We start from the raw sequence: 13,696 nt of genomic DNA, 5'->3' as shown, positions 1-13,696 counted from the left end.
AACAACTTCTTTATTGCAATTAAAAGCGACGAAGGTTTTAACACCGTTAACAAACAAGGGAGTGAGTATGGTTTTACGCCGCTTTTAGCAATATTCCAGCAATATCACGGCGGGGTACACCAGAAATGGGCTTCACACATTGTACCCATGTCGGGAATCGAACCCGGGTCTCCGCGTGACGAGCGAACGCTTTAACTACTAGGCTACCCGGCCGCCCCATCAAACAAGTTATATACAGAGTATGGTTGACAAGAATATATACAGGTAGGAGAAAATGTTTATACAGTAGAGTAGATCATGTGTAATGCCCATTTCTGGTGTCCCCCGCCATGATATTGCTGGAATATTGCTAAAAGCGGTGTAACACCATACTCACCCGCTCACTTATATGATATATTTCTTATGACCATAGAAAGGGTTTTAATTTGTCGCTTTTTAGTAATAATCAAAGATTTTGTACATGACGTCACCATACTATTTTAACGCTGTGTGTTGGGGCATTCTCACAACTGTAGCTTGAAGGGGCACTAAAACAATAACAAGTAGTCAGCACAAGCTGTATATTGTATTGACCATGCAACCACGGTGTTGGCTGAAGATTAATCGGCTAGCTACACTTATTTGAAAAGAGATACTTTTCAAACAATGTCATCCCATCAATGCACAAACAGCTGTTCCCTAACACAGACATATTGGTAATTACACGTCAAGATCAATAAGAGGCTTCATGAAGTTTCATTTAACAGCCGTTTGTTTGCAGCCACTGAAGGGTGAATATTCATTGACCGGGACCCAGTTGACCCATTGACCAATTGACCCATCAAATCAATGATCACGTTGAACGTCACTAAGTGTCTAGTGTTACACTGGACAAATTCAATCCAAATCTTTCCGACCACTCGAATTTTAGTATTTCATAAAACAGATTCTTTACTTATTAAGTAAGGGGAAGAATTTATGGATGAACAACTTCTTTATTGCAATTAAAAGCGACGAAGGTTTTAACACCGTTAACAAACAAGGGAGTGAGTATGGTTTTACGCCGCTTTTAGCAATATTCCAGCAATATCACGGCGGGGTACACCAGAAATGGGCTTCACACATTGTACCCATGTCGGGAATCGAACCCGGGTCTCCGCGTGACGAGCGAACGCTTTAACTACTAGGCTACCCGGCCGCCCCATCAAACAAGTTATATACAGAGTATGGTTGACAAGAATATATACAGGTAGGAGAAAATGTTTATACAGTAGAGTAGATATCAGATGTAGTTATACTGGAGTTGAGAGGCCTGTTGTGTACACACAAGAGTAGTAACGTCAATCATCGGTGAAGTCAGTGACATAAACAAAGAATAAAGCCAGTAATATAAACAACAACGGGATTATGGCTAATTCGGGTCTTTGATGAGTTGATGGTACGCTGGGGGTATGCACATCAACATCGGATATCTACTCTATTGTATAAACATTGCCTGATATCTGTATATATTCTTGTCAACCATACCCTGTATTTAACTTGCTTGATAACGGTCTCTCTTAGTTGTTATAAAGAAGTTGTTCATCCATAAATTATCATCCTTACTAAGTACTCCAGCTTTTAAATGCCTATCAAAGAAGTTAACTTATTAAGGATGGACTTTAACACGAACAGCTTGCTTTCCGATACCAGACAAGCAAGCTTTCATTCCATTTTCTATCAAAGTTTGGAAAGAGTGATTTTTCTTACAGTGGTAATTGTGATAAAGTTTCATAGTGCGTCCATACATTGTACCTTTTCGTGAATTATTGCCCTAATTGTTTTGTTTGGCGGCTGACCTCAGTCTTATGTTAAACCGTTATTATAATGATAAACATGGTTTCCAAACGCGACCACATTACCTTATTAATACCGTTCCTGTTTCTAACGTCTTCGAGATTACAAAGGGTCTTCCATCGGTTACCATTAAGCTAGAACATTACCTTTACCACATTCTGAAACGAATTTGCTTAAACGAGAATTTCTATGCCACGCTTTATGATCGCGATAGCAATATCGGATTCGACACCCGGAAGTCTATTGTCATAGCACGATGAAAACTCCCCGGTCAATACTGCTATTAATGGAGACTCGTGTCTCATCATAATCACCCGTTAAATCTCGATTACACTGCGGCTATACTTTCTGAAGTACATCTTTGTAGGCTTGCCTATTTTTGTCATGTTCCAGCATGACATTGTCATGTTGGCATGTGGTCTCGCCACTGTAACAGTGTCTTTGAATGACTTTCAGTAATGTATGGTAATGTTCTCCATAACAATCAGGTCATGTTTCATTACATTTCTTTCTTTCCTAGCGTGGCGTTCCGTGAATGCGATAAAGCTTCGAGGTTCAGGTATTATTGACTATGTATAACGTGTTTAAGTTCATGCCTTGTAAACGACAGAACACATGCACGGTTCATACATGTCTGTAGGTGACGTCTTGTAAATCCCATCGCACGGGCTCGGATTAAATTGTCTGTAATAACGAACGTTTTATACTACAACAACAGCTTGAATGTAGTATATTGATTCTTTTCAACCATATACGTCTTGGCTAACATACTTGTGTACCAAATTTAATTTGCAGCTGAGTAATCCTGGCTTAGTCGCCGGGATTCGCTGTGCATAGTTGTGTCACTTAGACATGACAGAATCCTATGATCGTAAGTTCGAATGCTGCGACCGACCTTTGTTTTTTCTTTGTAAGCGCCAAACGTCTTGGATATATATTTATTTGGGCTGTCTTCAAAACTGTAGGACAACAGGAATTACTTCAACTTTCATCGGTCCAACTCCCCGAGCAATATTCCAGCAGGTCCTTTGGGGATAACATTTCACAACTTGTGAGGTACTTTCCACGGAAATTTCAGAGAGCGGCATACGACTCTTGCTCAAAAGTTCTTTAATCACGGTAACACCAGTCAAGACGTCAGCAAAGCTTTCAAAAGGATTTGTAGTAGACATGTGGAGAACATTTCCAAACTTGACGTATCAATGACCAAAATGATGACCATAGCAAGTCCCCAACGTAGATTTCGTATGATTAGTATGGAAAGAGTTTTGTCGATTTTATTACGCCCAACATTAATCTAACACGCCGTGTTATACATGTCATTGATATGGCCGATGTACAAAACGGCGTCAGCCAAACTCACTCATCCACACACTGACTCGAATGGTGGAGTCGTTGATAAACGCTGTATCTAATCTTGTAGTAAGTGCCTATGCCTGCCATTTTCAGTGTCAGCAGGATCAAGGATGAAAATATTGACATCATCAGCCACACTTCATGTAAACCCTTTGGGATAAGATTTTATTTGATCAGTGAAATGATCTTAACCTGACTGATCATTCAGTTTATTCACCACGAGGGCTTAGATCCCAATAATTGTCCAAACGTGCTTCATCGAACGAAATTAAAGAAACACATTGCTACGTGGGTTTCTCATACGTCAAAAATATCCAGATGACGTCAGTGCTCTTTTTGTAAAGACTAATGTGTAATGCACATATAATGGGTCCATGGTCATACTATTTACAACATAAAATAATGAACATAAAATGTATTTTTGTCCATAGATAATAAGTTATATTTACTTCCTCAAGTTGTTAGTTTAAATAAAATAAAATACGGAAACTTCTCACCTCAGCAGTAACTCTAGATCTTACATACTCATGAAGGAGTGAGTATTGTTTTACACCGCTTTTAGAGGGATGTTTCCGAGAGGAGTGAGTTCTGGCACTATCTATTCTCAAAAATGATGCAAGCTCAAGTCAGTTGCCATTTCGACTCGAACAATGACGTCAAGAAAGCTGTGGAGAATCTTTGGACAGCCAAGAGAAGGACTTCTGAAAAACTGGGATAAAATCCCTCCAACATACCAAATATATACTCGAGGGTCCTGGTTCCTGTATTGACTTTTTTTCACAGTCGGATAAGTTTCAAACACACTGATATCCTCAAAACTTGAAATACACTGTCAATGTCGATTTCCATTGTGTTTTCTTCCCAACATCTGTCGCCACACAAATGGTGTACATGTAGTTACCGAAACGATGTCCTTTTTCCAAAATATCCACACGACAATGATTCAGAAAGAAGTTATTTTCTAAGTATAAACTTCCGCGGTGATGTGGCCACCGAATCAACTCTTTCAAGCAGAAGTGGTGATTGTGATTTGCAATCTCATATTTGTAATAATGTAGTTTCCACTAAAACAGCAAAACAATTAATAAATTGTAGGATGAGATCTTCAAACTGACTTTTTGTTATTGCTAAAGTCTCGTAATTTTGACATGTCTACAAAATATATGTCATACTGCTGATCGACGAGGACATTAACGCATGTATTGTACTCATTTGCGACACTGTCTTCACTTTATTGGACATTATTCGCATTCTGGTTGATTTATACCACATCATCCCTCGTGAATCTGTTCAATTTGTAAAAAATGCTTTTCACAAATTATTCCTTTCTGCAACGTCCACCACTGTGCTTTGAAATATACTTTCTGCAACAACCAAATCACAACCAAACGGAAACAAAGAAATTGAATTGGATATTACCTTTGCACTTTCCATTTCTAGAAAAATAGTGTTTTCTTAAAATATGTTTGCTAATGTGTTCCATTTCGGAGCCATCATTCCAGGAAATTTACAAAAGACAAATCTACTAATCAGACAGTTTTTCACCTGTCGTCAGTGAACTCCTCTTCTGAATATTAAAGATTTGGTGGGAAAATAGCAGCTGTATCATAGAAAGACATTTAGTTTCAAGTTTCATTCCATTTATAATGCATTGAGCATATCAAAACTGCAAACGCTGCCAAACATTTTTATGGTCTTTCGAAATGTTTGCACTTAATCCATGGACTTAAACGTGACTGGGGGACGTCTTGTATACTTGTGGGACAAATGCTAAAACATGTTCTGGACACCATATTGCTTGCCTGTCACCACTTGGTTGAAATACTGCTGATGGGACTATGAATTTTTGTTTTTGATTGTTTGTTTGTTTGTTTGTTTTTGTTTGATAGCATATCTTAGAAGTTGAGGGATGACAAAGCAGACACAATTTATGGATAACAACTTCTTAATTCTCTAAATTACAGTATTAAGGGGTATTAAAGAAGTTGTTATCGATAAATTGTGTCTACTTTTTTATTTTTTATTTTAAACGTTTTTATTGTTCCCAGAGTTGTAGATTAATACAGTATTCCGTCAAAGACATATTTCGGTTTGCATACACTCTATTTTTAGAAAATAAAAGGGTTGGAAACAAACATCGTCCTATTTCAAACCAAAACGGTTGCAACACACAGTCAGATTCAAACATATCATGTATCAACAGAGAGCTATGAAACAAATGCTGAGAATAAAGGTAACCATTTTTTGTTGTTGTTACTTTTGTCATCCTTTTTTATAGCAATACATTTCTCGATTGAATATATGTTTTTCAACAATTTTAAAAATATATCGCCTTTTACAGGCTTCGTCGGATCACTTAAGCAACTGTTTATATACAAATTCTGTAAAATAATTTTTCTAGTTTTCTTGATTGTTATTTTCCATGATTCTGGTATATTGAAGATTACATATCTATAGTCTAATATTGTACCTTTTATCGGATATTTTAGTTTCAGTTCTTCAAATGACATCAGTCCGTTTTCATTGCATATATCTTTAATTGAGTAAATTCCACTATTAGCCCATTGCTTTATGTAGTATGTTGCTTGTTTGAAGTTGTGGTTAAGCCATAATGGTTGGGACAAAATATCTTCTATATTATCAACGTTAATAATATTCTTTTTACAAAAGTTGTTCCAAGCTTTCAATATATCTTTCCAGTATGGGTTTTTAACAAAAGATTGCTTGTCAACATTAGCACCCAAAGAAAGTATATCTTTAATTGGGATATTACAAGGGTTACTATATATATGCTAAGAGAGTGAAGAGAGTTTTAGTGCGTCAATAAAGGCTCTAATGTTAATCATGCGTAATCCACCTTCCTCATATTTCTTGTCAAAGTGCTCCTTTTGATTTTTTTATTATTCCAGATAAAATTGTAAAATATTTTGTCAAGTGACAAGACAAGGTCCTCAGGAGGGTTAGGTAGTGTCGAAAATATACGAACTAATTTTGCCATTTCAAAGTTTTTATGACTGTAATTTTCCCTATTATCGTCAGATTTCTTTTTCTCCAATGGGACTATGAATTGTACCTCACTATTGTTTGTCGAGAGGTGACTGGCTTGATCGAGTGGTCGGTATCAAGGAGGTATTACAGGCAGCTGTCACACAGCTGGAATATTGCTAACACGTGGTGTTAAACTATAGCTGCAGGATACGTGCGCATTTTCGCGAACACCTGGTTCCATCACTAGTTGATAGTGATTCATAAACACATGCTTATGATTAGACGGATTCCTACCATGGGCCCTGCTTCCATCATATATTCTTTTTTGATTATTGAACAGGTTTTGTCGCTTTTCGTCAGAAGACTTGAAACTTTTGGGAATAAAAGATTTTGCTGTTCTCTTCTTTCACGGTTAGTATATCAATAAAAGATAGTATTACCAAGTTGATGATTCGAAAGACAGATTTCAACGACGATGTATCTGTTGTACATATAAACGCTATTGTAAGCACATATTTTTAGAGGATAACGCACTGACCGTTCAGTGTTATCCTTGACATGACAGGAATATTTCTTCTTTTGGAAATTCAAGTTGAAAGGACACATGCGTATCTAGATACTGAGGCTACTTGTTACAATGTTTCTGATGAAAGTAGACAATGCAAAATGACGAACAGTTACATAATTTCCCTTCTAATGGATACTTGTACGTAAGATATTTTCAATCATAATTGTAGGATTGCTTCTTTGACAACCACCTTTTGTGCCCATGTTCGACAGCTCGACTTCTGAGAGTTTTGTAGGGATTCGGCCCTGCCCCACACTGAAGCACATGTGGTGTCTCTTTTGGCAGGTGACTTTGTTCTAAATATGCCTCTGTTTATTAAGTAGTGAATGGGTACCCGGTAGGATGCGATGTATTGGGTAATGGTAGGGTGAGAATGTTAACCTTACAGCGTCTCACAATCAGTTTGGGTTGAAGACACCACAGGGATCTAGGAGGAAAAAAACACACGTTTGCACACTGATCGAAAGGTTTCACGCTTTTATCAGTATACAATAAATTGTCTCGTCCCACCTCCCCTCAGATATTTGTCAAATAATTCACAAATAGCGTTGTAAGTACACGTACTCAACTCCCGTCCAATGTTATTAGTATCTTAACACTACTTAAACACACATGTAGCACTTACCTACACCCCACTTTCACTTGATGAATGCTGTACTCAAATTGATTTTCGTGCTTGATCCCTTTCTTGTTTGGGATTTAAAAGTGTTTTTCGCCTGGGGACGGGTCTTCTTGGATGCCATAGCAATAGTAGAACAGAAAGTTTCAATTGATACATTATATATCGTGCACCTTTTGATGTTCAGTTCTATTATGTTTCAGTGCTGACTTGTTGTCCTTGTTACGATAATGAAGACTATTCTTCTGGAAGAGTCTAGTTCCTGTGTTCAGAAACTGCACAATGGTATAAGTCAAAATAAGGAATTGCATCAGACATATTTTTTGGACACTGATGCGTCAATTTTGGAAATGTCCGCCATGTGTCCTCTTTTAGGTTTATCTAAGGCCTTGAAGATCGTAATCCTGATCAAATAACCTTTTTAGCAAGAATCCTATGACGCCCTTCGAGGTCGTCGTAGGACGAGCATGATCGTATCTCAAAAGGTTTGAAATGTAGTCACCAATGGCTGGATTTGCTTGAGAGTCTGTGTTTAACTCCCTGAGTTTATAAGTTATATAGAACATAGTCAGAAAGAGTGACAGTGAGATATGCCTTGAAGGGAAAATGTACTTTTAATAAATACCTTATTAAAGGTTCAAGATAAGTTAGTTAAAGAATGCTCATGGATCACAATTACCTCCATGTTTGTGGTGGAGAGGGCGTCTGCCCGGAGAGCGGAAGGTGGATGGTTCGCAATATCACGGCGAGGGACACGCATTGTTTTCACGTTGGGTATCAAACCAACGTATTCGGCGTGACGAGCGAATATTTACTGTTTACGATATATGGCACGGCTACATTTTGTCGACATGCTTACCCCTTTCGCGACTACCTTGTGTCATGACTGCTTTTGGTGAGCCATTTATTTGGTTTCCACCGCTAGTTTGTGTTTTTCGCCCAGTGAAATCTGTTTCGGAGGATAATCGAGGCAGTTTATTCTCAGGCTTTTGTATTTTATATTTCCTCTTACCCTGTGTGATAACCTTTCTTTTTATCCATGCCGAGTTCTTTCTTACCATGTCGACAATCATCAAAGTGTGGATTAAGGAACAATAGTGCTCATGCATGTATGTGATTTGGACAATGAACTAGATTTCTTCTTCCGTCGTAACAAGCGATCCATTCGTAACATTTTCATCAATGTATTGTTTTTTACGCCCTATGGAATCTGTTTCAGGAGATATTCGAGACAGATTATTCTGTAGCGTTGACGTATTGAATTTACGTTCAATGCATAATACGTTTTGAATTTACATATTATGACCATATCTTTCTCCTCCAGGAAGCCTGTTATCCCGTGATCACGATGCGCCCTGTAGTTTCGCCCATTCTGACTTCAGTCAGTGTACAACCACAAGCATCTACTTTCTTGATTACACAGAAGTCCTTAAGCTAGTTGGCATCGATTCCTATGTAAGGTGGGTGCATCATGTGAGAGAATTGGTTGTACAATTAAGAAAACCAGATTACATTTTCAGCCCACAGATGCAATAAATCAGGTCACATTTTGCTGATAATGTTACTTTGGAAATGGGACAGAAGGTCGGAAGCAAAATGTACTGCCACCGCCTGTTTACAGCTCTGTTTACAAGTACTTCAATTACACTCATAAAAAGTATTCTTTTACGCAAAGAGTATATTGATCGAAGCGGAGGCTGGTAACAACAGGGATTTTCAAGGATGGTGGTATATAGATTATAAATATAAATACCACTTGTATTAGCTTTAATGGTAGAGTAAGCATTTAGCTTCACATTTGGGCACAAAATAGATCGTCTTTAGGGGAAGTCGGTTAAATTAAACAGAATCAACAAAGGCGGCAGTGAGCTTACAATTCCGAATGTTAAGTATGATACAATGATATTGCGGACAGGTTTTAAAATGTTTAATGTAGGCCAGCTTTACGGTATGGAACAATAAGGATGAAGGATGAAGGATGAAGGATGAAGGAAGGTCACTTTTGCCATGGGGCTCGAGCGGGCTCTTCACAAACGGCTTGAGTGTAGAGTTTGAGTAAAAGAACCAACACACAATTATGTTTTTGTATTAGGAGATACGTTTTATCAATATATTTTGTATCATAGACTTCCATTGTGACGTATTTGGGACACGTTTTAACATCAAGCCTATGTTATGGTTTCATTAACTTCTATTGTGGCGGACCGCTTCCGTGGTCTAATGGTAGAGCGCCTGCCCGGAGAGGGGAAGGTCGGGGGTTCTAAAAAGATCAGTCATTTGTCGCGTGCTTTACGGAAGAGGTGGGTTTTCAATAGTGTCTTGAACGGTGATTAATATGAGACTGTCCTGACTGACGGAGAAACATTGTTCCCGAGGTTAGGGCTGCAACTGAGAAGGCCTTATGACCCATTGTTGAGATGCTTAAAGGAAATGGAAATTCCACAGAACAGAGAGGACGACCTGGTTTAAGCACATTGATTAGACTATTCACGTGTAATTGCAGGTATTGTCGTCATAGATGCATTTATGCATATAACAAGAAACTAAATTTTGAATTTATGATGCATACGTATACTGATCGTAAGAAATAAGAGAACAGATACAAAAAGTTGCATCTCTTTGACATGGCATCCATTGTATTCTAGGACTGACTGTTTTCAAATGAAGTGAACCAAACCGTATTTCACCTTGTTCTTTATGTTCCTCCCAGCAATGTTATAAATTCACTTCTTAAAGTTATGTTTCATTTGGTGCCTTTATCATTTGAAAGTAAAAGAGCATCAAGACTTTCCCCGATAAGTTAATATTATCTCAGGAGAATTACGCTTCTTTACGTCTTAATCGGCCAAACCGTCAGCGACAAAACCGAAAATAAATAGATTTTCTGTTTATCACTTCAAACAAACGATTTCAATTTCTCTACTTTTTATTGGGTTAGTTTGCGAGATACTTCTCAAAAGAAATTTTCAACCATTACTCACCGAAGAAGCGAAGCTGCTCGAATCAACGGATCATTTGCTTCAGGAGAGTTGACATCTTCTCGTCTGCTGCTGCCCTTCCAGTCCGACAACGGTGTCGTCTGCTGGCAAAAAGAAACGGGAATTAAGAAGGTTCATCCATATCTGCCTGTTATCAGTCAAGCGCATATGACTATATCACTTATTTCATCGACGCCAGTATTTGACAGGCTACCACGGATGCGAATATACCCCTACCATAGACCACAGGTGTCAATATTTACACATCTGGCTCTGTTGCCGAGCCACAACAAATTGACAGGCAATATAAGAAACAGCTTTCTTTACCGAGCAGTGGCTTCGTCATTCGATGAAAAGTGCTCTCACCGAGTAGGGGGGCAGCTGCCTTTCAACACATTAAGTTAGACTATGGCTAGTACTTTGAGACTAAATAATAGACTTATGTTATTATCCCTCTCAACTTTTTCCAATATGTTTCTTTCCCAGTTACATCAGAGTTACCTAAAAAAGACACACATTTCTTTCTGCAATTACTGGCATATCCTCGACGGGCCGATATGGTAAACCCTCCGAGTGTTGAAAAACGATCTATACGTTGGCGTTAAACAATTGGAAGAAGTCAGAAGTCCCAAGGCGTCAGTAAACTTCCAACAGAGCTTGCCTACTGTCTGTTTCGGAATAATACCTACAGACTCTGATCACATACATATTTCAACACATGTCGTTCGCGATCGTAGGTCGTGTCGACCTTCTGGAGACAACTTTGTGAAATGTTCAAGGTAATATCAACACAGTCACAGACACAGTCACGCTGAAACATCCTTTCCCAATTTCTTCATGGTGCCTTCTGGTATTATTTAGAACATGTATTCCATAAGTGGAACAATATCCTATAATTCCACTGCTATGAGTCACAAATCCTTTACTTAGTCTGTTTTGTTTTCGAGCCGAAGAGCAATTTTCCTATCTGAGCTGCGAAATCCTTCAAATCCCTGGTGAAATCCCTCCGTTCGACAATGAATAATGTACGGACCATCTGAGATGGTGGGGACACGGATTAATGTCCAAATTGATTTGGGAATGATAAGTTTATATACGTCGGAGTTTGAAGTTTTTATTAACTCATGGGAACATTTGTTTTATGACTTAGTGTAGATATAATCGTAGTTTACGCGGTATTGCAACGAGTGTCAAAACACAGGCTTTTCCAATAGACTTTACTTGATATACACGTTCATTTAGACTCCCCGAAACGAATGCATGTTTATTATTCATTTAACGGTATTAAAAACGATACTGCTTTCCCGTCAGTGATTGTCCGCAGATACTGTAGTGAAAACCGTCGCATCCATTGTTATATGATCCTGAATTATTGTCGACGGTGGATCAAATTGAATAGCATTAAACTAAGTTCGTTATATATTCACAATTGTTGGAACAATATCCAACCATGTTGGAAAACGATATTACAATGAAAACCGATACATGAACATGATATTTCAATTTGAAATCGTTGATAATTCATGTATACATCAAAGTTCTGATTTAAGGAAAACAGTGTGCAAAGAAAGAGTTCGTTTCATCCGATGTTCGATCTGTCGTTTGTCATTCAAATTTTGGTTTGTTTATTTGATTTTTAACGCCAGAGTCAGTAATATGTCAGCCATATGACGGCGGTCTGTAAGTAATCGAGTCTGAAAGAGAAACTCCAGTGACTGACATCATAAGCATCGATCTACGAAGTTGGGATACGATGACATGCATCAACCAAGTCAGCAAGCCTGACCACCCGATCCAGTTAGTCGCCTCGTATTTTCATTCGAGTGAACAAACTGTTTTACCACACCTACATACGAATGAGTTGACTGTGTATGCTAACTGACAAATGAGGATTATATACATCTACCTGATAAATCACTCACCACAACACCATTCTGATAAAAAATATCGTTATGAGGATATCATTTTGACAATTGTCGCTTTATGATGGACTATAGAATCAATGATAATACCAACTCCTCGTTTATCACGGGGGCGGTCGGGTAGCCTAGTGGTTAATGCGTTCGCTCGTCACGCCGAAGTCCCGGTTTCGATTCCCGACATGGGTAAAATGTGTGAAGCCCATTTCTGGTGTCCCCCGCCGTGATACTGCTGGGATATTGCTAAAAGCGGCGTAAAAAACATACTCCCTCACTCACTCATCAATACCCATCCTGCTGAAACATCCTACCAGATGTCTTGTTGCGAAATTACAAGGAAATCATGTTGACAATTGTCGCGTTGTGATGGACTTATGGAATCAATGATAAAACCAACTCCTCGTTTATCATGTTTCCTGCTGAAACATCCTACCAGATGTCACTCTCGTGATTAATCCTCATAACCAGAATTCATAATCCCGATTAAAGGATTTATGGTTATTGCAATTCGTCATCTGTAAGATCTCTGCAAAAGCGTGTATTTTTAATAGTTTTAGGGAACATGTCAATTCTGCTGCAAGATATATCTGAATGTACAGTGTGTCATGTGTACTTAATGAATACGTAGACATTGTTAATGTGTCCCACAGGGCCACTAAATTATTATTGACATATCCAATCCCTCAGATACGAGGTATTAGATTCTCTCGGTGAAAATAGGAGCAATAGACTTGAACCTTGACCTATAAATTGGTGAATGTATTTCGAAGCAACGACTGGTAGAACTCCGTCACGGAACCGAACTAAACAACGCATTATTAGTATCAGTTTCCCGTCGTTTGTAATTAGGTCAGATAATGTGGAAATAATAAACATTAACCTTTCCGCTCAGCTGTGCATGGTCGGATAGCATCAGTTAATTCAGTACGCTTTTTAATTCCATCAACCTTCTCGTTTCACCCTGCTACCACACATAATATTGTCACGTGTAACAGTGTCATCACTAATATTCAGTGATCAATTCAAAGATACTGGTATCGCACTCACATCATCACTATTTTGCCTCTTTTTTTTAGCTCTTAGGAGTTTGTTTCGCCAGATATTCGAGACTAATTTTTGTCTGGCGTTGCCGTTTCGAATTTCCGGAACTATTGAATTAGACGATCGAATTATCAATTTTTTTGGTGAGGGTTAGACCAGAAGAAAACTATCAGAAAGCGTTGACACCAGAACAAGCGGCAGTAATGTTATCAGCATTATGTTGTACCATGTTGTCATTTGTTGAAGAACAAGCAATAAAAGCGCGATTATAACGAGGACATTATATTATAAGAAGAGTGAGTGAATGAGTTGGGTTTAACGCCGCTTTTAACAGTATTCCACGGCGTGTCATCCAAATGTGGGAGGAAAGCCCGAAGTGATGCATGTCTAAGACGTTTACCACTTCGGTGAA

The 13,696-nt window shown here is 38.4% G+C and overlaps 1 protein-coding gene across 4 annotated transcripts in view; it reads right to left on the bottom strand.

Annotated features, from left to right (window-relative positions):
• Nucleotides 1-13,696, bottom strand: part of LOC139477738 (cholecystokinin receptor type A-like) — a 118,611-nt gene that overhangs the window by 66,481 nt on the left and 38,434 nt on the right. For 3 of the 4 annotated variants that reach the window (XM_071260139.1, XM_071260140.1, XM_071260141.1), the window contains exon 2: nucleotides 10,328-10,428. The gene's annotated coding sequence lies outside the window, so the exon portion shown is untranslated. The remainder of the gene's footprint in view (nucleotides 1-10,327; nucleotides 10,429-13,696) is intronic. The other variant, XM_071260138.1, reaches the window with a different exon arrangement.

This window comes from Haliotis cracherodii, unplaced genomic scaffold (genome assembly GCF_022045235.1).
Source record: "Haliotis cracherodii isolate W230 unplaced genomic scaffold, xgHalCrac1.p SCAF_35, whole genome shotgun sequence".
Lineage (NCBI taxonomy): Eukaryota > Metazoa > Mollusca > Gastropoda > Lepetellida > Haliotidae > Haliotis > Haliotis cracherodii.
This window is presented reverse-complemented; position numbering and strand designations above follow the sequence as displayed.